The sequence below is a fragment of the Aulonocara sp. 'chitande type north' Nkhata Bay genome, linkage group LG14 (genome assembly GCF_057382095.1).
Source record: "Aulonocara sp. 'chitande type north' Nkhata Bay isolate Kocher_YH1m ecotype deep benthic linkage group LG14, A_spYH_male_GT1.1, whole genome shotgun sequence".
Classification (NCBI taxonomy): Eukaryota; Metazoa; Chordata; class Actinopteri; order Cichliformes; family Cichlidae; genus Aulonocara; species Aulonocara sp. 'chitande type north' Nkhata Bay.
The window spans coordinates 10,753,162-10,779,521 of record NC_141357.1 but is presented as its reverse complement, the minus strand read 5'-3'; positions in this window follow the sequence as shown (position 1 = coordinate 10,779,521).

Here is a 26,360-nt window from a genome sequence, read left to right as displayed (position 1 = left end):
CACAGAAGCTAAAACCTAAAAATAAAAATCAACCAAAAGCAAGTTTAAAAAGATGAGTTTTTAGCTGTTTTTTAAAAGCGACCACTGAGTCCACAGATCTCAGGCTCAAAGGGAGAGAGTTCTACAATCTGGGGGCCACAGTTACAAAAGCATTGTCGCCTTTTGTTTTCAGCCTTGTGTGCTGGACAGCAAGCAAGCCCTGGTCACATGACCTCAGGGACCTGCTGGGAATGTATGGATGTCAAAGTTCACTTATATATGTTGGTGCTTGTCCATGCAGAGCCCTGAAACTCAAGTTCAAAACCTTAAACTGGATTGTGAATTTAACGGGGAGCCAGTGCAGCTGAATCAGCGGGGGTGTGACATGGGAAAACTTGGAGGACTTGGTCAGAAGCTTTGCAGCAGCGTTCTGAACAACTTGCAGATGCTCCAAAGAGGCTTTACATAAACAAGTAAACAAAGAATTACAATAGTCCAGACGAGATGAAACAAATGCATGAATGACAATTTCTAATTCGGAGCGCGATACAATGGGACTCAGCTTAGCAATGTTTCTCAAGTGATAAAAACAGGAGCGAACCAGAGATTTTACATGGGCATCCAAAGTCAGAGCTGAGTCAATACTAACACCAAGGCTTTGCAAATGTAGCAAGTGGACCCAAGTTTTCCATAACACTAGGTACAAAATTTTTAGGAGCACAAACAAGAACTTCAGTCTTCTCCTCATTTAGTTGAAGAAAGTTTCCAGCAATCCACCATCTAATGGAGTCTATGCACTTATGCAAAATCTGTAGCTTGGAAACATCATGGGGATTAAAGGAGATATATAACTGAATATCATCTGCATAGCAGTGATACGAAATGTCCTCAAAGTGCTCAATAAGTGTTGAAGAGTAAGTAAATACAGTAAGAACAATAAAGGCCCCAAAACTGAACCTTGTGGCACACCATAGGCAAGAAAAGTAGAAGAGGAACTGTACTTAGAGGTAGCCACAGAAAAGGATCGTTCATGCAAATAGGATTCAAACCAGTCCAAAGCAGCCCCTGATATACCCACCCAGTGTCTCAGCCTATCTAGCAGAATATGATGGTCCACAGTATCAAAGGCGGAGGTCAGGTCTAACATCAACAGAATGGAGCATTCTCCTGCATCACACCTCACCAAAGATGGAGAATCTAAGTGTGTAGTGTAGTTTCAGTAGAGTGAGCTCTACGAAATTCCAGATTGGAATTTATCCAGAATGCTGTATTCGTCTAGAACAGCTATAAGCTGCTTAGCCACAACCTTTTCTAAAATCTTAGCAATGAACGGTAATTTTGAAATCGGTCTGTAGCTACTGAGAAGAGAAGCATCAAGCTTAGTTTTTTTTAACAGTGGGTGAATAACAGCATTCTTACAATAAACAGGGACCTGACCAGAAACCAGTGAGGTATTGATAATTGTGACCACACAGGGACCAATAGACTGAAAGACATTTTTAAACAAAGATCCAGATAAAATATCAAGAGAGCAGGAGGATGCTTTCATTGAATTAACTAACTTGACCAGCTCAGGTAAGGACACCGGAGCTTGTCTAGTTTTCACAGGACAAACATTGTCTAATATAGAAAGACAATAATTATTAAAAAGATTTGTTAAAAAATGAACATCTTTATAAGGAAATAAAACTAAATTAAAAGCATCGGAAAATTTAACAGCAGTAGAGGAAGTTAAGATGCGAGAGCGAACCATATGTCGAATAGGAGAGAGGGACAAATGAAAAGACAGATTAAAAAGAATACAATGATGATCCGAAATAAAAATGTCATGAACCGAAGTTCCGTGCGCAAGCTGGACCCAGAAGCAGAACACACAAACCAGGGTAGGAGGGAATAAAGAAAGCAAATTTATTATAACTAAAGGTGTCCCGTGAGGGTAGCCCAAAAAACAACGTATGGAACCAGAAGAAACCGAGGGACTGGGGAGGTGAACTGCGCAGGGAACGCCGAGAGCGGGGCTGTGAGAAGCTGCAAAACAAAAGAGAAACAGATTACTGGGGTGCGGAAAAAAGGCAGCATACGAGGGAAGGTGGAGTATGCGTCTTACGGAGGTAGCCGGGCTGAGTGAACCAGAGGGGGGGGGGGGGGGGGGGGGGGGGGGGGGGCTCCAAAAGGGTCGAGACGGCGAGGCTGATAGTGCTTCCGAATCTCAGGCGGACAGGTGGACAGGCAGGTGGCTCGCAAAAACGCCGAGTTGTGATCTGAGTACACAGGGTAAAACAGAGTCAGTTCCAATGGACAATTTGTCATAAGGGTTTTTCCCGCAGGTGTACGTTACCGCTGAGAGGCGACTACGGACTGGCGTGGAGCAGCAGGTAGGGCAGGATTAAATAGTCCACCTGGTGATCGCCTGGGATGGGATGCAGGTGTGGGGTTAGCAGCCACGCCCGTGGACGTGGGCATCCCAACAGCACCCCGGACTCCGGGCCGTGGACCATGACAAAAAATGTCCTCGGTACAAATAAAATCAATGTTTAAACCTAAAGTAAAAACGAGGTCCAGTGTGTGCCCTTTGGTGTGTGTGGGACCAGACACATGCTGAGTAAAATGAAAAGAATCCATGACGCTAAGGAAACCTCTAGCAAAGAGGTCAGAGTCATCATCAACGTGTATATTAAAATCCCCAACTATAACCAGTCTGGACAGCTTCAAAGTCGAGGATAAAAAGTCACTGAACTCCTTTAAAAACATACTGTTTAGGCCAGGTGGACGATACACTACAGCGCAGTAAAATAGATCTTTATTTCCAATTCTAACCAGCTGTAGTTCAAAGGATGAAAAATGTCTGACCAACACTGCGCGATAGTAAAATCGGCTTCCAAACACCGCAGCGACACCTTCTCCTTGACCCGACGTCCGAGGCTGGCTGATGAATGAGTACCCACTCGGAGAGAGTTCGATGAAGGATGAAAAGTCACCATCGCGCTGCCAGGTGTCATTGTGTCATTGTTTATTAAACAAAAACTGAGCAACAATTAAAATGCAATGTGTGAAAATCTTAGAACACGCCTGATTCTCTAGCTTGTAGAAAGACCTCTAGCAGTAACTTGAAGTACCTTGAAGATTTCCGTGTGACTCTCAGTATCGTTCATCATTGTGGGAGAATTTTAGCTTGCTTTTCTTTAAGATGTTCAGCTACATTAAGTTCAGTTCTTGATGTTTGTGGGCATTCCTTCATGCACAGCTTTCATAAGGTCCAGCCACAGCATTTTAGCTTTGTACTCTGAACTAAGCCATTGATTCTTTTCTTTTTGAGACATTTTTTGTAGATTTGCTGCTGTGCTTTGAATCATTGTCCTGTTGCATGGTTCAGTTTATACCAGGCTTTAGATTTCACACAGATGGCCTCATATTTGACTTTAGTCATATAGAGGAATTCTTGGTCTACTCAATAACTGCAAAGTGCCCAGGTAGATCCTGTGGTTGCAAAACAAGACCAAAATCATCACCCCTCCACCTGCTTGACAGTTTGTATGAGGTGTTTGTCCAATATGCCGTGTTTGGTTTTTGTCAAATATACCTCTGTGCATTATGACCAAACATCTTTTCTTTGGTCCCAAAAGGACAGAAGTCTTGTGGTTTGCTCAGATGTACCTTTGCTAACCTAAGCCATGTTCTTTCTGGAGAGAAGCTTTTTGCCTGACAACCCTTCCAAAGGCACACTTGCTCAGTCATTTTTTAAATTATACTGTCGGGAGTTTTAACATGCTAACGGAGACCTGTAGAGTGTGAGATGTAGCTCTTAGGTTTGTTTGGGCCACTTCATAGAATTTACCCGCAAACAGTCTAAACTGAGGTGCAGGGGGTGGAATTTCTTTGTGATGGTTCTGAAGTGCTGTCACTAGTCATTAACTTGCATTTCCACAGCAATTATCAGTACTGTTAAAAAAAAAAAAAAAAAAAAAGCTCTATTTTTTGTGCAGCAACTGGCAGAAGTTTCTGTATTTATTTTTTTTTTTGAGTCAGTTCCATTTAAAATGGGAATTTGCCTGGGCCAAGTCAATAGTTTTCTTTTATAAGCGCAAATATATGAAGCATAATTTTCCACCACATTTCATTTTGGTTTTTCAAATAACCCACAATGTTTTTCTTACCTCTGCAGTCCAGAATGAGATGTTCAGGCGGCTGCCTGCTTGTTATTGTAATTTTGTTTTTCCACTGTGCTTTATTTAAAAAACGAATGACTAAATGTTCCTGAAAAGTTTTCTCAACGACTAAGACGCAGTTATTATTCTTCTGTTGACCACTGAGCTTACAAATGCACAGTAAAACAACAGAATTGCAACATACAGATTTTAGTCACAAGTAATTAGAAAAATGATGGATGGAATATACAGAAAGGCAGTGTGATTGCATTGCTTACAGTTTGACCAACAGCCACGTCTCTTTGGGAAGCAGCAGGCTCATTTTTCTGACTGTAACAGAAACCTGATTTTTCTTATGTAGTTGATTAATTAAACTTGTGTTGTTTTCAACTCTGTGCACATTATGTTGAACACAGTCCTGTCTCTTGTGAGTCTACAATACAAATGAGTAGCTTAAAACAAGAGGTGAATATAAATTAATAAAATCTACCATGAGGTCTGGTTTTCTAGGCCCGCAGACGGAAACAGTGAAAAACAAATGGTTATGAGCATAGTACAAGGAAAAATAACAGCACCGCCTTTGTATGTTTAATTTAAAAGTGACAAACCACTGATGACTTACTGGTTCATTTCTGCCTTGTTACATAAACTGCGCTGGGTCTTCTTGCATAAGCGGCTTATTAAAAAGAAGCTGCTTAAAATGGTAGATATACTGGACTAGAGAGTTAGAGGTGATTAATCAGTGTCGGGTCTAGTGTTGCTTCAATAAAATAAAAAAAATCACAAATACTGCACAACTGGATGATGTCGTTTTTTTACAGTCAGGTACACCAAGGAAATTACAAGGCTAATATGAATGGGGTTTCACCACCAACCTAAAAGATAAAAAACAAGACCAGAAATATCTCTGCATCTTAAGATAGGCAGCTAGTTTGAAGAAAAAAAGAGAAAAGCCATGCACACCTACTTTTCTCATGAGAGCTAGAGGGATTTCTGTTTCCATATCTCAAAGATGTTTCATCATTCTGCTTGAGACAGACTGCATCTTCAGTTTAACGGTGCCTGGTTTAATATTGACAGGCTCCACGAAAAACAAAAAAACTCACCCTCATACTTCCCACGTCTAAACCTGTACTCCTCTTACACATGGATGACATATCTCATGTCATCTTTTACTTGAGTATGTGATGCATTGATGAATACACTCAAAAAGGGCCAATTTGCAGTAAAAGTACGCATTGCTTTAAAATAACTATTAATATCGGTATCTTTTATAATAGTTGACGTGCTGTCTGTCCATAGTGTTTCCATTCAAAAACACCTAATGGACCTTAAAGCCACATAGTTAATGATAATATTGTTAATAATGTTTATATTACATAAGTTAAGCTCCCAGCAGTTTTTATATACTGTACTGGTATATGTCAAACTCCACAAATGTCCTCCTGTTGGACATTCTCTCAAACCTGCAAATGGATTGTGCTTGATCAACGATGACCAGAGGTGGCAAAAGTACAGAATTGCTTTACTTAAGTAAAAGTACAGATACCTCTTTTTAAAAAGTACTTCAGTAAAAGCTGAAGTACTGAAGCAACTTCTTTACTCAAGGAAAAGTACAGGCTTAGAAATGTACTAGCTCCTTGAAGAAAAATTCTGCTAACCGTTTTTGTACCAAGGAACTGAACTTTGTGCTGTATTATTATAATAATAAAATTATATCACATGAGAATACAAATATCCCTCAAATCTAAATTCTAATTCTTTTTTTTTTTTTGCCTGTCCCGTTTAAATTCTAATTCTAATGAAAGTATTTAGTTTCAATCTGGTATATAGGACACATGCAGTGAAAGATAATTTAAAAAATAAATACTTTCTGTTGTCTACATGGCAGAGGGTGACTTTGCCTCCAAATTTAAACATTAAAATGAGTACAGTCAGGGGTTACAGTGGGATTCGGCAGTTTGGAGAACCCCAAGAACTGTGTAGTGGCATGGGGAAAAGATTCACAGCTCACAATCATTTCTGATGTGAGCTTCAGTAGATTTTCTTTGTGGATTTACACAACTGAACTCAACAAGTTGTATGCGGTTTGACAAGCTATCCTGGCTGATGTCCATCCCCTATACTGTCTTGATATTAGAAAGTATGTAGTTGGTTTAATGTTGAAATTCAGTTAACGAATCTAAGCATCATCAGTAACCTACATCTGACCATGAGCGCCACAGTCACTGTGCACCAGTCCAACTCAGTGCTTTGCTGTGAATTCACCACAGCACTGCAAACTAACCTGTTTATCTTGGACTAAACTACCCACTGTTTTCATGCAACATTTGAATAGCACAAAGTTAGTATAGCTCAGTTTGTTTTGCCCAGTGATTCACAATATGAAAATACATAATTTCTCAAAACACATCATGTACAAACCCAATACATGATTGATGTATACATGTATAAATGATGAAATTACATGCAAGCTTTAAATCTGCAGTTCATCAAGCATCACTGAGCAGCCCTTCTCTTTAAATCTGCAACTTTATGCTTCAATGTTTCTCTCCAGTCAGATGCCCTCTTGCTGCCTTTTATGTCACTGTTCATCAGCTTAACATCAGGGTAACTTTTTTAAATGACTGGTCAAATTAATTAGAACAAATTAAACTTTGACGTTTTAATGAGTGACGTCTTTGCTCTCTGTGTTTATAAAGCAGGGACAAAGCAAGGGGGAGACGTATGCTTGATTCGTCTCTTCACAGCCGCTTTAATGAAGCACATAATCTCACAGCACTATTAGGATGTATGAACTGCCATGTTGGAGTCAAATAAGCTACACATTTATTTTTTAAATAGTAAATAGCTCTGTCAGTAATTGGCACAGTTAAAATGAACTGCTCACTTACTCTTTCTTAATTTCCAATTGTGCCTCTGCTGACCTTGCATTATTTTGCTGTCTCTATAAGTTTGTGCTTTAGTGTCAGTTTGTAGAGCTAGCTAAACAATGTAGCAGCATTCGGTAACATTCTAATAATAATCCTCACCGCCTCAAAACTTTTAAGTTTACATTTAAAAAAACAATCTAGTTGATCAATGTTTAGCACTGTCACTTCACAGCAAGAAGGTCAATTCATTTGAATCTCAGCTGGAGCTTTTCTTCATCATCTGGCCCTGTAGCGGATAAGTGGAAGGAAATGGATGGAGATGTTCACAGAAGACAGACTTGTATTTTCACCCACATTTTACTAACGTTCACAGCTTCAATTATTTGATTACAGGTCATTAATCATCTCTGATGAAAACAGAAAATTGGCAGTAATCAGTTGGAAAGCAGTCATCTAATCAACAAGTTCAAAAGACTGGTCACCAAATTACATGCTGAGTCTATTATTATCAATTAACTTATAGCAGCTGCGCTGAATAGAAATGGGTTTTACATTGAATGGGGGATGCAGCGAGACACAGGGGGACTTGATCTAATATAAAACTGTTTCAGTGGAACTGCTAATAGCAGCTGAACTTTTTAATTGTGCCATCCGTGTTTTTCATTTGGAGCTGAACGTGTATAGCTAATGTGCAAACACCTGGAGCTGGATGGATAAACAATGAATACTCATGAAAACCTTTATGCCTTTCTCTAAACATAACCTGGTAAAGAGGGAAGAATGTGCAGACCCTATTCAAAGATGATGTCTGGCATGTACCCACATTGTGAATAGCTGATGTGGGATATAACTAGAGATGGCACGATACCACTTTTTTATGACCGATACCGATATCATAAATTTTGATATCTGCCGATACCGATAGGAATCCGATATAGTGTGTTTTTTAATCAATAAAACTCTTTTTTTAAATATCTTGCTACATTTTGTATAAGTTCATACTCAAGTTTAAATAAACAACAACACTAAAGCTATACTGTTATACCTGTATGTAAAAAATAAAACAAAATATTTCATAGTTCAGCAATACTGATCAATCTAATAAACTTAAACCTACTCCATCCTCCCTATTCTGGTATTTTAAAGAGTACTTAGCAGAAATATTAACCAACCTAACTAATAGGGTTGCAAACTCCCAGCAAAAAAAATAGGGAACCACCCTCCACCTCATGATGCTTAATCGACGTAATCAACTTTAATTTGATGCAGTGTGGGAAAAAATGCACAGAAATCAATTATTTTTCAAGAAATATTAAATAGATTCAACATCTTTCTTCAACAGATTTGCAGACTGCACAGATGGTATCTTCCCAAAGGAAAAGGTAGTATAGCTTACTAGGGTAAATGGTAAATGGTAAATGGCCTGTATTTATAAAGGGTATATTAGACTTAACAGTTACTATATACAGTAATGGACTTCTATACATCAGATTAAAATTTGGGTGTAAGATTCAGATAATTATTTAATAAAAGCTAGACATTTTAAATGAGAATAAGAAAGAAAAGTATGTCTTTGTGCCCCCTTTTCCCTGTTAATGCCCTATCGGCCTCCCTGGCTAAACTTTGCTAGATCCGCCCCTGCACAGTTACCAGCCGTCAGCTGCGTAGAAAAAGATCCTGGTGCAGAAAGTAATATTAAATAAATTCTAACAACAGCTTATCAAGGTTAAACGTGCTGCTGTTGTTCAGCCGCTGGTTTCCTCTTTCTGGTGCAAAGTGAGCGATAAACAAAGAAGAGAGACGGACTCCCAACAGAAAAGCCGATCAGCTGATCATTAAGCAGTTTCATGATTGAAGTAGCAGCAAGAAGAGGGAGGGAGAGAGAAGAGGCAGTCGCTCCATATATCAGTTGTTAAGCTTAACGTGGGAATGCTTTACAAACATTCAGAGATGAACTTACACACTTGCTTTACTTCTCTCTGGGATAACTTCCTCGGAGATGAAATGCTGGTTTGGTAGCGAGACTACAAATACACACAGCCTATCACCTGACGCATACTGCTCCAACGTGCTACGGTTATGAGCCGACTTACGCCGTGTCGCAAGTTTTGTGAGGTGCTTTTCTGATATTCAATGGATTGGATTACATTTTTATTTCTCTCTGATATCCGATCCAGTGATTTAGGTCAGTATCGGACCGATACCGATACGTAATATCGTATCGGTCCATCTCTAGATATAACTATAAAAAAGGTATAATTTTATCTGTGTTGCATGCATGTCTGCAATTCCTGTACTGTAAATTTCTTAAAACTGTTTTTGGAAAACCTATAACTCATTCTATTAATTTGGTGAAGTAAAATGCTAAAAGAAAGGGGAAGGGGGAGGCATTGAGTAGGTATTATTGTGTTATTTCACAGACAGTTTTACCCTTTGAAATGTATTTGATATACACAGGTACAAATGCACACATATACACAATATTAAAGTAACTAGGAAAACGAGACAAAGGTCCTTCGGTCTTGTTGATTGTTTTCTGTTTCAACATGCAATTTGCAGTCAGTGCCAAGTCCATGTTGGATTCTGAATCAGTATAAGTGAACTCTGTGACACAATAGAAGGCAGAATGAATGTAAGTCAGTAAATAAATAGAGAAAGTGTGCTTTTTTGTGGAGGGGAGGAATGTGTGTAATATGTTCGAAAGGTTAAAAGTTGACCTTTAATCAGTCTTTAATATTGGAAGAACAGCACAGAGCACCGACTGGCCTTTGGGAGCTCCAGCTGGTATTAAGTGAAACCAAATGGCAACCCCTTTGTGACTTGAGATGCAAAAGGTCCACTATCACACAATCAGATGGCTAATCAGGTTTACAAGAAAGGTATGCAACACTGTGAGACCAGACTTGGATTGAAGTCAGAAATATTAGGCTGTCCAAATATTTAGTTGGCACTTGGTTTTTGGATTAATTATTGATACACATAACTTGTCATTGGTTTAGCTGCACGGCACATGGCACTTTCCTTTTGGGTACCATCAGTGCCAACTTTAAAATTGTTGTGATTATGAAGTAGACTGGAATTGGTTAATTGAAAATTTATATTTAATCAGTAAACATTGCACCTCTTCAAACCTCTTGCTCATTTCTGTCTGTAACAGTACAATAATAAGCTATCACAAACATACAACCACACATTTCTTTGTAAACACATGGAATCTGTGGCAAGATCTGAAAACTGCTGTTCACAAACGCTGTCCATCTAATCTGACTGAGCTGGAGCTGTTTTGCAAAGAAGAATGGGCAAGGATTTCAGTCTCTCGATGTGCAAAGCTGGTAGAGACATACCCTAAAAGACTGGCAGCTGTAATTGCACCAAAAGGTGGTTCTACAAAGTATTGACTCAGGGGGCTGAATAATTACGCACACCCCACTTTGCAGTTATTTATTTGTAAAAAATGTTTGGAATCATGTATGATTTTCGTTCCACTTCTCACGTGTACACCACTTTGTGTTGGTCTCTCACGTGGAATTCCAATAAAATTGATTCATGTTTGTGGCTGTAATGTAACAAGATGTGGAAAAGTTCAAGGGGGCCGAATACTTTTGCAAGCCACTGTATATATTGTGTCCATTTATGAAGCTTTGTGTTGACTATTTTTAACCATAACAAGTATATATTTCCAGAGATCTATTCAACCAGAGATTTTACAGTGAAGAAAATAATTGTTTGCTCCCATACTACATTTTTTATGTTTGCTCATTTAAAAAGAAATGAACAGACTCTATTTTTATGGTAGTTACATCTAAATCAAAAGAGACAAAATATTGAACAATGAAGTACATGTATTTATGAGTGTGGAGGAGATGTTGCTGTTCATAGAGCATTTATGGGTTGACTTTTGTAAAATGAAACTGGTGTGTGAGTAACTGTCTTCTCTTAAAAGTATTCTGTTATTTTCCATAGGCAAAGGATATTTCAGTTATCTTCTATGGAAGCGCTGAAATTGAGAATTACACTTGAAATATGACCCTATGCCTTTGCTGAACATGGCAGGAGCTGCAGTTACTGTAAATCACTACACTTTCTCAATTTCACATCCTCTGAAAGGTCATGTACTAACATTTGTTGGCTGAAAGTCATTACAGAATGCTGTGCAGCTATTCCAGCAAGTTGTACAACAAACACTGAGGCTATGAGGGTTTTTTCACTTTGTTAAAAAATGTTTTCATGATAAGTTTTCTGTTCCAATGTAGTGGGTCAAGACTTTCAGTTTGCGTGGTGTTCTTGTTTTTTGCTTTTTTGAACTAAGCATAACAAATTATTCTTAACCCAGGGTCTAAGAATCCTATGGAGGATTTCTAATGCCTTATATAATACAGCACATTTTATGTCATATCTGGCAAAAATCACATACAAGTTGATGGAAACAAAATCCAACACATTTAAGAACAAATGCAACAACAATGCCTATATCTTTTATTTATTACCATGTTTCAAGATCCAGTTTGTGCATTTGACTGAGCTCCAGTCTTTTACATGATTCACTCTGTAAGTGTTCACCATCTCCTGAGTATCATTACAATCACAGAGCAACAGTAGCCCACTGTTCCACCTACTCTTTCATCATCCAGCAAGGGCTGCAAAGAGGCTTCACCTCAGTGGAGGAAAACTGAAGAAAATATGTGCTCATTTCAACAAAAATCAAAATGAACCTTTTTTTCATTATTATGTTTCCCACTTAACTAAATCAAAAAAAGAAAAAAATCTCATCATTCTTCTTTGTAACGTCTGAGATTAATTTTGTGCTTCAAATCAGATTTTATCTGTAGTTAACTTGATGGAGCAGCAATAAGTTTTGGAATGATGAACCGTCATTAGTCAGTTTTCTCATCAGTGTAAGAGGGTGATTTATTGGTCAGATGGCACATTCAGATTACACTTTCATATATTATTTTAAATAGTTTGTGGGTAACTGTGCAATTACTCTAATTAGCAAATGTATATTTTTTTCATTGCATTTTGTGAGAATTTAGTTTGTTCATGGTTTCCATGCAGGTGTGCTTCCTTATATTATGACAAGGGTTTTTTCTGTACAATAATGTGGAACTATGAAGATAAATAAAATCAAGAAAATTGTCAAATTCTCCCCAGACCTCCATGCTCCTTAAATGTGGTGTACCAATGTTTATCCAAGACACATCTATGAGCTTATCAGCAGCAGATGCGTTAAAAAATACATAAATGAAATGTGAGGAAAGAAGGTGTGGCAGCCATACGTCTTTAGATATCCTTGAGGATGGAATTGTGTAGATTCCTTGTTTTTGGGGTCCTTTCTTGAAGGGAAATTCCATTGCTGATAGATGAGCATTTCTATTCGTAAATGAATGTCAAACTCAATTAAAGTGAGCAGTGTTTGTAGAAGTGGTCAGAGAAGAAAGAAAGTTGTTTTTTCTGTATTCCTTCTTGCTGAATCTTTCTCTGCTAAAGGCAAGGAAGCACCTATCTGTTGAACTTTGGGAAATTGGTTTCCTCCATCTATCATTGTTGTTTGTTTGTGGCTAGTGAAGGGCTCCGTCCATATCTTTTAATTTACTTCCACATTTAATGAGAACTTTAAAAACAATCAATGAGTATGCAAGAGGGGATTCAAGATAGATATACCAAGCAATAAAGAAAAAAAGAAAAGAGTAAATCTCCACTTTAGTCTGCCTAAAGGTAAAAGAAAAACTTTCTTTCTTCCTATGAGTGGTCTTTTTTGTTACAAATCTTTACCTTTGCTACAAAAAAATCTATGTTTAAATAGGTATACTGGGTACAATGCTACTTAGTCAGATTGTGTTTGAGTGTAAACGATGAACTAATGTAAGCCTGCCTTCAATATGAATCTAAATAAGTGTGCGAGATGATTTATAGATTCATGAAGAGCATCATAGCCACTTAGTGAAGTTCATGGTTTATCTGCCTGAAACATATGTACAACAGGCCTACAGTATTTTTCAATGTCGACAAACAGAGGACACCGGAGGACACGGTCTACTCAAAATTACATTCCCACACAACTGCATTCTTAATGATGTTTGGAGTAAAAACTATTTTTCACTGTAACCTTGAAACCAGCTTTGTACGCATGCAAGAATTCCACTTCAGCGGAGTCAGTAGCATGTATTAGTTAGTAGCAAGGAGGAAATGGAGTAGGCCTAACAGACCAGAAGTATAGTCATCCAGTTTTGACGGTTGTCTTTGAACCTTTATACATTTGCACCAGTTTATTGGCTGAGGTGTGGATAGTGCAGGCTTGAAAGAGCTCCCAAATTAGGCTTGACTTTTCTACAAGCTAACTTGTAAAGAGTGTGCGTATCCCCAGTTGCTGTTAGAAACAAATAAAATTTTGTCAATGGTGGGAATTTTTTTGTGGGAGCAAAGAGCTAATTTGAGGAATTTGAATGGGATAATACTTGTGTACTTGAAACGTCTTTTGGACTTTGAACACACCATGTGCTGCTACATTAATTATTGTCATTATCATTGATATTATAATGCAATTGTCCAGATTCTTTTACAGTAATCAGGCATTACCTATTGTTATTATTATTACTATTGTTATTGTTATTGTTGTTGTTGTTGTTGTTGTTGTTCTCTTTGAGCTGAAGTAGGGATCTATCTGTTGGGCATCTTTCATCAAGTTCATCATACTGAAAGTGTCACTTTCTGTTGAGAATGATCTTTAACCTTGTTGAAAAAAACTGCTAGGAAATCTCTGTACTTCATGTCCTTTAAACTGTAGGATTGTTTAGAGTAACTGAATCACGCAGCTCTACTGTGGCTTTGATTTGTCTGATACATAAATCTGTTGACACTTGATTTATGTGTCTGATACAATTGGGCAGCACTGAGAACAGGAAATGAATCAGTGTGTTCAAATAAATACAGGACTTAGCCCTTGTCTTGTGTGTTCTTTGAGCCAGTGGACATTTTCTCCACAGATACATACAGATAAATACAAAGTGTCTCACTCTGGCTCATAAATAAGACCCATGAATCATAAAACAATAACAGCACAAGCTTGTTCCTTAAGCTTTCATTGTAGATTTGTTTTCCCCTGCAGCGTTGATGAAGCTGTGTTTCTATTTCTCCTCTCCTCTGTCAGACAGATTGTAAATAATGCTTGCTGTTGAGCTTTTTAGCTGGACAGTAGCACTCTACAATGAATTAGACTTTAATTAGATACATACAACAACTCCCAGTACTGCACTCTCTCTTTCTCTTACACACTTTTACATGATATACTGGGAAGTCTCAGGGTCTGCTGCTCTGATGGTAAAATTCATCAAAATTGGTCTCAGTGGAAGGGTGGAAGCCATTCTTAGGGAAGGTGTGCCAAATAAGATGAGAAGAACTGGACTAGAAATCAGTGGCAACATATCTTATGGACTGATGAATCCAAATTTGAAATGTATGGTCTCTTCCATCAGTATGTACAGAGAAGATCAGGAGAGAGATACAACAATGAGTGTCTACATGGTGGAAGCTTTGTCAGCGTTTTTCATTTCAGCCAGTTTTGGGAATCTTGTTAAAAAGTTACCGATTTGTGAAAAACTACCTTCACATTTTAACCATAGTACTATCTCAAAAACATATGATTAGCAGGGGCTTAATTTTTCAATATGACAATGATCACAAACACACTGCCAATTCAGCAAAAGCAAGCCTTGATAGAAAAACACACAATGGAATACCATTAGTCATGAAAGGGCCTCCCCAGAGCCCGGACGTCAACATTATTGAAGAAGTGTGGGATCATCCTGACAGAGAATGAAACCCAGGATTTAATAAGAATATTTTCTTCTGCCTGCTCCTTTTCACACATGGTTGCAGTGCTTTACTGATAGAAAGTGTGGTTGGTTTGTCTGAAAGAACTAACTGTGGAAACTGTTGTACCAAGTGTGAAATAAATGAAATGAAATGAAATGACAGAGAATGGAACAAAAGATCTAAAGAAGAGCTTTTGAAGTGTCCTTCAAGAAGCCTACTTACTTAAAGAAATAATATAGAAGCTTGCCAAAGAAGTTCAGGCTGTGTTCAAAAATGAAGGTGACCATATTCAATTTTGAATTTCAAGCCTGTTAGAAATGTGAAAAATGTAAAATTTCCAAGTTTTGTTTTCAATGTCAAGTCCAAAATAACTCTTACCTGCATTATTGCAGCTTTCTGAGGAATAAGAAAAATTGTATTTTAGAATAAAATGAAAAGGTTCTTTTTTAAGTTTAGAGTCATTTAATGAAGGGTCAAGTATCTAAGTGGATTCTAAGAACTACTAGACTCTCTGTCACCAATGTGCAGATGTGGTACAAAAATTAATAAATTAATGTCTGATAAATAAATGGATAACAGCAACAATGCAAACCATCTGCTGCCATGTAATGCTAGCTTAAAATCACTGCTCACAATAAAGTGTGTCAGTACCAGTGCATATAGATTACCAAAGTTGTGAGCATACATTTTAAAATAACCTGCCTCTTTTTTCTGAATAATTTACAGTTGACTCAGGTTAACGCCTTTTTTACCTTTTACTTAAAATTATAATGTTAAGTAGAGAAACAATCCAATCCGGTCGTTAAGTGATGATGTGACGAATCCTACTTCCGGGCCTAAAGTAGTCTGCGTTTAATATGGCTTTTGTGTTGTTAACATGTTTAATGTTTTGTATTTTCTTCTATTTAATCTCAAAAAGCTCCTAAAACAGTCAGTGATCACTGTTGACCTCCCTCGGCTTTTATTACTGCTAATCATTTATTTAAGCTCAGTTTTTAAAACCTTAGGATGTAACTACAGCCCAGCCCATGCAGCGGTATATGAATGACTAACCTTGTATTGTGGATGGATTATCTCAGTTGTTCTCCTGGCTGAAGTTTGGTCCTTTTACAGCATCCTGCCATGCGATTACATTTGTTCCTGACCACCGAGAACGCTCACGTTAACTTTTATTGAGTGGGAAAAAAGTTAGCTTGTTTATATTATGCTAACATAGCTGTGTCGCTAGCGGTCACGTAGCACATCATTATATACCAGCTAGCCAAACTTCAGTAACCCTACAAACGTCACTGTTGTTTAGTTTTCTGTCTTCATTTATGTTGGAAGTGATAACAGAGCTCTACGTTTTCAGTTGTTTCCTGCTAACTTCTAACTCCGTTAAATGTCATAAATTCCGTTTTCATGGATGCCTGGATGTTAAACTCAATTGTTACACCTGGTAGAGCAAAATGCTGATCATTTTATTAAAGATGAAAGACTTTAGACAGTTTTTCAACTCCCAGTAATGCCATAGTGATCATTTGATATATGGACCTGCAGCGGCATTTAGGCCCAGACACGGCTAGTGACGTCAGACTTAACGACCGGATAGATCAAGGGCCAGTGCATCAGATCAAAGTATAACAAGTACAAGATAAAATGAAATCATGAAACCCTAACCTGTGTGGCTTGATACTACAGAAGTATTATCATACAGATTGCTGAAAATATTAATGCTGGCTATCATAGAAAGGTACCTGACAAAACAGTGCATCACAGCTTAACTGCAGACTAATCAGAATGCCCTGCTGACCCTGCCTACTGCAAGCAGGCACAGTGGGCATGTGAGCATCTGAATTGAATGATGGCACAGTATAAGTGCATCATTTACCCAGGGAAGGAATTGCAGCAGGATGCATTATGGGAAGATTGTGAGCTGGCAGAATCAGTCTGATGTCTTGGGTAATGCTCTGCTGGGAAACCGTGTGTCTTGGCATTTATGTGGGTGTTACTTTGACAGATATCAGCCACAGCATTTATCATTTACCCCTTCATGGCAACAATATTCCCTGATCCCAGTGTTATTTTTCAGAAAGTATTGCACTGTAGTGCCATATTGCAAAAATAATTTGCCATGGTCCCGAGGTAAAATCCTTGTTTTCTATTTGGAATTCTTTGCTAAAATTTTTGAGTTGGAGTTTCTGTCTCCTGTTGTATTTATAGTTTATATTTTTGTGTTTCTGTATTTTTTAATTACCATTTTGATTTAGTCTTGTTCTTTATTTAGTCTTCCCAGGGTTCCTTTCATATCTTGTCCAGTGTGAGTTTGTGTCTCCGTACTTAGTTGGTATCTTTTTGGTTATTTCCTGTTTATCTTTGCCACTTAGTACCTCTTGTATCTTGTCTTCACTTTTACTTTCTGTTTGTTAATTTTGTTGAACTATTTCACTGGTGTGGTTCCCTTTGTGTATTCCTATGATCATTCTGGATTTCAGTTTGCTCGCCATTTGGATTTTGTGCATCCACCTGAATAAAAATGGCTGGCTTTTTGTTTACTCCGTCTTCCTCACCCGTCATGCATGTGGGTCCTTACTCCTGCATTTCACACACCGTGAAAATTTTGGCAACTGGTTTAACGGTCCATGGGTTTAACATGTAAATTCAATCCAGATGAGTTCACGCATCTGTGGGTCAGAGCTGCTTTGGCAGCAGTGACCTACATAATATTAGGCAGGTAACTCCTTTATGTTTTTCTTTTTAGTTTCTGGAGCATATCTCTGAGCCACTGCCAAGGTTACACACTCAGAAAACTACCGGGAGGTGCCCGTCACAGCTGGAGTGGGCAGGACTGATACAGTATGAGAGAGAAGATCTGAGACGGTTTTCCAAACATCTAGCTGCACTTGCATGTTTTCCTCTTTTACTGATCAAGATTCCCACTTCAGCATAGGTTTAGGGAAATTTAAATATCAATTTCAATTTTACACAGACTGACCCAAGTTTTCTTTGTGACTCTTTTCATTCTTTATAGCACCTAGCTTTTTAACCACCAATCAGAGGGGCATACAGAAATAGATATTTGTCTTTAGAGATGCATTGATCTTTGAATAAGTACATCAAGCAGGGTCCCTTTTTGTTTCTTACATAAATGTAGATCCCTCTTTGAGTGCAATCATTCCCTCTGCAGCTTTTCAGGGTGTAATTTTGGATAATAGACTGATTCAGTGGCTCCACTCTGAATAATTTCATACTGCATTTCTGTTTGGAAAGCAACATCAAGGGGAAAGTGGTACAGGGCATAGGAAGAAAGTGCGATTCTGTCAGATAACAGGCAAACCACTCCAGTCATTAATATGGTAACAGCTGTGAAGGGGAATCTGCGTGCTTAGATTAATCAGGATTTGATTTCTCCTCTAAAATGATGATAATGATGGTTATTATTATTATTGTTATTATTATTCAAAGGTGTTTCATTCAGTCAAAGAGTCAAGACGTAATCTCTAATCAAATGTGGTGTTGAATCGGCAGTGTGTGAAATTTTTCACTTTACTAGCAAAAGTGTAAGATAATATATCAAAAGAACTCATAATGAGATTAATGCCTGCACTCTGAATCAAAAGAAATGTTTGCTGTATTTCATCAGGATCTACATGCACACTGGGTACCGCTCAAAACGTTTTTCATTTTATTCCTTTTGGCAGTACCTTGAGTGTTTGTTTGTTTTTTTAGTTTTCACTCAAACACTGGTGTAAAGCAAAGATTCTTACAAGTTAAAAAAGGCTACATTCCTACATATTTTTCAGTCAAGAGGCAGCTGCACAACATTTACACCTTCTCCGAAGTGCTAAACTGTATCCTCGCCCAAACAGTCTGAAAGGAAATGAAGACTAGAATAGAAACAGGACCCTCCGCTTGAAAACTTTTGTTTACATTTGTAAGCACTTGTGCTTCTTCTTCATCATTTTTCAGAGACTCTCTTTAGCAGTCACCACAGCAGATCATCTGCCTCCATCTCACGCTGCCCCTTGCATCATCTTCTGTCACACCAACCGTCAGCATGTCCTCTCTCACTACATTCATAAAGTAGTGTTCCTTGTTTCCTCCTGCCTGGCAGCTCCATCTATAACATCCTTTGTCCAGGTCCAGTACATCCCTGGACTATCTCTGTTCTGCACTGGTCCAAACCCTCTCAACCTCACCTCTCTAACTCTGTCTCCAAGCCACTCAACCTGGGCTGTCCCCTGATATACTCATTTATAATCCCGTTCAATCGAGTCACTCCCAACAAATCCTAACATCTTCAGCACCGTCACCTCCAGCTCTGGCTTCTGTCGTTTTGTCAATACCAATATCTCTAAGCCATCTTGTAAACCTTCCCTTTCACTCTTGCTGCTATGCTTCGGTCACAAATCACCCCTGACACTCCATCCCCTCCACCCCATATGCCTCTCTTCTCCGCCTCTTTTGTGGACTCACTGTTGCTGTGAATGGTTGACCCCAAGCATTTAAAATCATTCACCTTTCCACCTATCTCTATTTCATTCACACACGTATTCCATCTTGCTTCAATTGATTTTCATTCAATTCAATTCAATTTTATTTATATAGCGCCAAATCACAACAACAGTCGCCTCAAGACGCTTTATATTCATGCATCTCCTTTCCAGTGTATACCTCCACCTGCTCCTTACTCTCACAGATCGCAATCATATGTGCATACACTAGAGTCTACAGAGACTTCTGGCTGACCTCATCTGTCAGCAAACAAGAAAGGGGTCAGAGCCAATTCCACCTTCACTTTGATCTGTCACTCCTACCACACACTTGACCACTGCGACGTTGTTTATCCACGGACACTGTCCTCACATTTTCTTCTTCTTCTCCTCATGCAGTGTCACAGTTACTCTTTTGGCATTCTGTCATAATATCTAGATCCACAAAGACAGAGTTCAACTCCTTCTGAACTTCTCTATATTCTCTATATCAACGCTCTTCAAAGCAAACTTTGCATCTTTAGTGCTCTTTCTCGACGTGAAGCCACACTGCTGCTCACAGATCATCAGCTCTCTCCTTGACCTTTGTCAGCTCTTTCTCATAGCTTCATGATATGGTTCATCATATTTATACTGCTGTGGATGCTACAGCTCTACACATCACCCCTGTTCTTGAACATCAGTGTCAGAGTCCACTTCCATCAGAGTGTGGTAGTGTCCAGGTAATTTGGTACTGAGAATATATTTTTGTGTTATTATTACCTATTATTATCATTACCAGAAAAAAGTATCTCTCATATTCAATAAAACCTTGAAATTGAACTTTTTTTTGAAGGACGCTGGTAAAAGTGAAAAACACATTTTGATTTGTTGAATTCTGAGAAATCTGAAGAATCAAAGTCACTCAGGTTGTTGACATTTTTCCTCATAAGTCATAAAGTTCACATTGTTCATCAATGTATGTCTGGTTGAAGCTCCAGCTATTGCTAACCTCTTAACCTTTCTGGGGAAGAATCAGTATGCTGGGACATTCCTGTGTGTTAGGGACAAACAGGCAGTCTCTCTGCTGTGAATCATAAATGTTAGTGCACATGTGGTTTAAAGTTAAGGTGAGTTTGGTTGCAGTTCCGATCAGCATTGGAATAACTCTTAATTTAATCATGGACAGTACACAACAACAGTACTGTGTTTGGCTGTGAAAAGATACATGCATTTGTGCTTGATTTAATTTAAGAAGCAGGTGATTGTTTTAAATGTGAGTTTTAATTATTATGATTGATTCATCTTAGAGAGAGATAAAAGAACAGAGAGAAATTACTGAAGAATGGAAATGTTTTTCATCGGAAATGACAAAATCATTTAGTACCCATAAATGCTCTTTTCTCCCTAGTTAATCTTTTACTTTTTTTTATCATCCATTCTTCAACGTTGACCAAACTTTTTTCAGTTATCACAACCAAGGAGCGTTCCTTACCCAGGCCTAAAACTTCTAAAACAACTTGGAACTTTTGCTTTGTTTCTAATTTGCAAAAGCGGTTTTGTTCCTTGTCCTGGCACTAAACCTACTCCTACTAGGGAGACAGATTTGTTTACATGTCAGCACAGTGGTGTATGATTACTTGGCATTCTGTTTCTAATTCAGCTACTTTCATTGAGCAGAACTGTTTTTATTCAGCACGTCTCCCCACTTGTCTAATCCTATTAGACTGCAACGTGTCTTCTGAGCAGATCAGGACTGTAACTTAGCAGATGGTGGGGAGACGACTGTTAGTAATGAAGAAATGAAATGAACATTAAATCACCTGATAAGCTGAGTTAGATGGGCTTTAAATCAGCGGAGCTAAGTATTCTGTTTTGTAGCGCTAAGGTGTTTGACATTTGAGCTTCATTTATGGTAACATAGCAAAGTGGTTACAGATGGGGAACAAATTAATGGAAAAGCCAACAGCTTACCTTGGCAAAAGGACTTGCTCTTATATAGCGCTTTTCTAGTTTACTTGGGCACTCAAAGCACATTGACCTAGTCATACAAAAGACACTTTCTTATTGTGTATAACATTCACACACATTCACACTCCACTGAACGCAACTGAGAGCATCTTGGGGTTCATGCCCAAGGATACTTTGGCGTGTAGATTGGAGCAACCAGCAACCTTCCAGTTACTGGATTATCTGCATTAACCTCCTGAGCTACAGCCACCCTACAGAACATTCCCTGAAAGGAAAAAAAAGTTACCTCAATTGATGTTTTAATAATGAGAATAAAGAATGATTTTTGTCACATCACTCCATATATGTCCCATGTGCATTTACGTGATTTTCTTTGTCTAACTGTCATCAGGTTCATCAGAATCAGAGTGCTTTAGACAGCTGGTGAAAATGGCCCACCTTTTGTTGAGTCCACTTCACCGTGACACTGTTGAGGAACTGTTTTAGGGGCCATGAGGTCGAGGTGTGAACTTGATTTTTGGGACATGCTGAAAGAGTTTTACTTTAGTGTGTGTGTGTGTGTGTGTGTGTGTGTGTGTGTGTGTGTTTACCAATCAATTACAGCAAATGGTTAATTGAATATCAACTCTGTGCATAATGTGTGCAAACATCTCCTTGGCCAACAAAGCTTTTTGTCGGTGTTGAGTTACTAGTGAATGTATTTTTCCTCTGTTCTCTTATTTGTCATTTTTGTTATTGAGAGATATTTTTATTGCAACGTTATAGTACTGTGTGTACTATAACAGGAAGTGCCAGATCTTAGGATAAGAGCGATGCGTGTGTTTTTGTCAATATAATGTGCCGCATAACATTATTAACTGTCTGCAGGTGGATGATGTGTGAGAACCAACAACCCGCTATCATCAATAATGTAGGCTGCCTTGTTGTATGCTAATCTTATAGTTTTCACCAGTGACAGTCATTGGTTTTCACACATATTTTAAGTTCCCTTTGAGAGTCACAGTGTTTTTGCTTACTATCATTCAAAAGAAAGCAGCTGGACCACTACCTTGTATATGCATTTCTTTGTACAGAAAAAGAAATGTTTGGATGACCAATGTAAAATTATGATATTATTTTATGCCATGTTATACCCCTAATTAAAGACTGTGAATTATTATGTAGTTTTAGTTTGCATTATTCTCCTGAATTAGAAGAAGCTGATAACTATTGCATTAGTTAAACTGATTTGCATTACATTAAATTGCTGACTTGTTGTGAATGAATGATATTGTTTTATGATGCATTATATTGCTGAGTTATAAGAAATACTGTTCGCAGAAGGTTATTGTCTAATTTGTCTGAGTAGAAGAGAACAGAGTGTGCTGGAGTTTTCTGCCCCATTTCAGCAGGAGCAGATAAACAGGGAGCCAAGGTCGTAGCTTAGGCGCTGTGTGAGAGAGAGCATGTGAATGTTTAGGCTTTTTATGATAAGGTGGAGGCACCAGAGGTTATAAAAGTTTGAGCAATGCTCCACCATTTTGAGATTTTGAGGCTGTCTGCATCAGTGTCCATCTCCCACGTGTGTGATCATTAAATCATCGTTTGACTCAACCCGGCCGGACCAGTGTTGTTATTGTGGTTTTTTCTCTTGTCTCCATCCCCAATATTTTGAACCTTAACAGCTTGGGGGCTCGTCCTGTGGTATTGGGGTGGAATTTAAAAGTTTGGACGGTCCGAGGTTGTCGAACGGACAGGCACGAGCCAGTGGTCTGATGTGAGTGGACAAAAGCCGGCTTATCTAAAGGTAAGGCACTACCTGTTGAATGATTTCCAAAATGTGCCAAATTGGATATGACTAAATTAAAGTCTACTCACTGAAATTACTGGTAGAGTGTCTGTTTTGATTTTGATGAGAATCACCGTGTGTTATGCAGTTAAAGTTGCTTAAGAGTATTTAATGAAGTTGAAGAAATATGAAACTGTTCCAGAAGTAACAGAGAATGTTGGGTTTGAGTCCCTGGATATTGAGCTGAAGGCTCAGGTAGTTTGGTAGGGAAATTAGGACAGAAACTGTTCCAGAAGTAACAGAGACTGGTTAATAGTTTTATAAATTAGGTCAGAAACTGTTCCAGAAGTAACAGAGACTGTTTAATTGGTCGTAAAAAAGTTATCTTTCTTCGGTGAGACCCGTTATGGTAAAATTTTTCAAAATCGGTTAGGTTAAAATTATTATAGGACGGCACTGGAAGATGCTAAGAAGCACATAGCCCGGAGGTTACGCTCCCTCCTGGCCGTGGACGCGCGGTCTTGACCTGTCGGCGAACAGGGGTAGTTCAGTTTTGGTTTAACTGTGGGGTACAGGGCATCCCGAAATAAGCTAGGAGTTACCGAGACTCCTCATCGTTTAAAACGGTGTCATGTGCTTGTTTGGACAAGGTTAAATTGAGTTAGGGATTTAGAAGTTAGGTCAGAAACTGTTCCCAGAAGTAACAGATACTGTTTAATTGATTACAAAAAAGTGAAGCTTTCTTCGGTTGGACCCGTTAACTTAAATTTGTCGAAATTTGTTAGGTGCTGAATCTGTCAGGCCTGTCAGTAATTGTAAATATAAGACGTCTTTGTAATATAAAATAGAAGAGTTTTGTCTGAGCTTTGTGTGACCCTGTGTGTGACGACAGCGCACTGCAGCGCTGCGAGCTATTTTTAGACGGTGTGTGAACATGCAAATGAGCTGTGACGCGCACAGAGGACTTTGCTTCCTGTTTAGCGTGTTTTTGAGTTTTATAATTTTGATTTGCAAACAATGATACATGCCTGTAAGTAAAACGCTGATTTTGCTGATTATGATACTACAAATAAGGTGTTGAATGACTAGGGTGTGAATGATGTTGGAGTTTAAAGCGGAAACTCAGAGAGGAGTGTGTTGGGAGACTGGCATGTAGTCTGCAGTGCAAAGGTGGGCGTCTTGCCTGCTAGTCAATTTAACAGTAATGAAAATGATATTAAATAAATCTCTCAGTGTGTTGATACAGGTGGCTATGGGGCTGGACCAACTGCCCCCACAAGCACGGCGGCCGAAGCAAAATTATAGTAATGGACACAAAATCAGCAAGAATCAGCAGCTGTGGAAAAGACAGCAGCTAGCAGAGAATTAAAGGAGAAATTAAGAGAAGTTTTACACATAAAATTGCGGCCAACAGACTTGTGGAGGTTGGGAAGGCGCCTGGAGCATCACAACAAGAAGGTGAAACAAAAACACACACAAGCAGAGAAATGTGAGAGAGAGGCACGTGCTAGAGAAATGCCTCGTTTGAGAAAAAACGTTAAATTAGCCCATGTACAAACGCACATACACGCAATGAAGAAACAGCTTACACCCATGAACACGTGAAGATTTTCCAGCAAGTTTAAAGCAGTGAAACTTAACATACACCCGCCGTTACACAATAAAGTTTATCCACTACTAACAAATAAACCCTCTGGGTTGCAGGACAACAACTTAACTTCAAAAAAAAAAAAAAAAAAATCACAACCAGTGATAACACGACAAATTTAGTGGTTAATAAAAGTCAAATTGTGACATGTTTTCTTCTGATTGATTAATACAAGTGATTACTGAATGAAAGAAAATTCCATTTTTGTGCTTTAAACATGATCTTAAGAATTTTAACATGTACCTGTGTTGTCCTGTCAGCTTGGTGGGTTATGAGAGGATTATATGGTGAAAAAAAACAAAAAAACAAAAAAGGGGGAGAGAAGGCTGACACAGGGCCTGGTCCCGTTGTTTTTCCCCTCTCTGAGTAACACAGCCAATACAACATGATTTTCCTGTTCGTTTGTTTTTGTTTTTGTTTTGTTTTGTTTTTTCTCTTTATGCTTGATTACAGGCTGCTTTGTCGGCCCGGAAAAGCCGAGGCTGACCCTGGACTCCTGCTCTCCCCTCTACCATCTTTGCTCTCTCCTCTACCATCTTTGATGTGACTCTGACCAAATGCTAAAGCAGCTGAACCCGCAACAACAACTTGAAAATGTCAACAGTGCTGCAGGAAAATGATCTCATGCAGCAGAGACGGAGAGCGGTAATCCAAGGCCCGTTTCACTACACGGGGAGATTTCTGTCAGCGTCTTTTCTTTCTGAGAAGATTGAGAAAGGCCCGGCTCCCACCACCGATTCTGACCACCTTATATAAAGGAACTATTGAGAGCATCCTGAGCAGCTATATCACTGTCTGGTTCGGGAACAGCACCATGCCGGACAGACAAGCACTACAGAGGGTTGTGCAATCAGCTGAGCGCACCATCCGCTCCGAGCACCCTGACCTGCACTCAATCTACAGCAGGCGGTGCTGGACCAAGGCCAGGAAGATGGTGAAGGACCTCAGCCATCCCAACAACAGACTGTTCTCTCTGTTGCTGTGTACGTGACAAATAAACATCTGGATTTGGAAAACGAGGCACTCGCAAAGCCACCAGCATTGTGCCTGATTGGACACACCCCTCTCACACACTCTTTACATTCTTGCCATATGGAAAAAGACAGCTTCAGCTGACAGAGCTGTGACGAGACGCCCATTAAGCCCAGATGAAAAGTGAGGCCGAGCAAAACCATGCTGACCTTAACCACTCTGCATTAAAACTGTGCAGGACAGTGACGGACCAACAATGACCATCGGGCAGCAAAAAGGGCGTGCCAGGGACAGGAGGAGTAACTGAGGTCACCTCAGAATGGACAAAACACCAGGAGAAAATAAGCTGAAGGCACAGGTGTCGGGGCTCGGCCAGGAGCTGACCTCTGAGAAGAGCCGAACAGCAGAGCCGCAAAAGGCCGTGGAGCAAAGCAAGGAAAACATCAATGGACTTAAATCTGATTTCTACGGAAAAGACTCTGAGGTTTCTGCCCTCAATAAGACCTCGAGGCATCAGAGCAGAAACTGAGCATGGCCCAGGAGGAGCTAGCTGAAAATCGAACCCATCAGGCTTGGAGTCCTAGACACCGGACTTGAAATCAGGCCGGAGCATCCTGGAGCTAGATGAGCAGTGTGATTTGTCCGGTCTGCTATGGAGCGAACGTCAGGGGGATGGCTTCCTGTCGCCTCTGCCGTCCTCCGATCGCTCAGCGTCCTGGGCTGCCCAGCTCTGGACTGAAC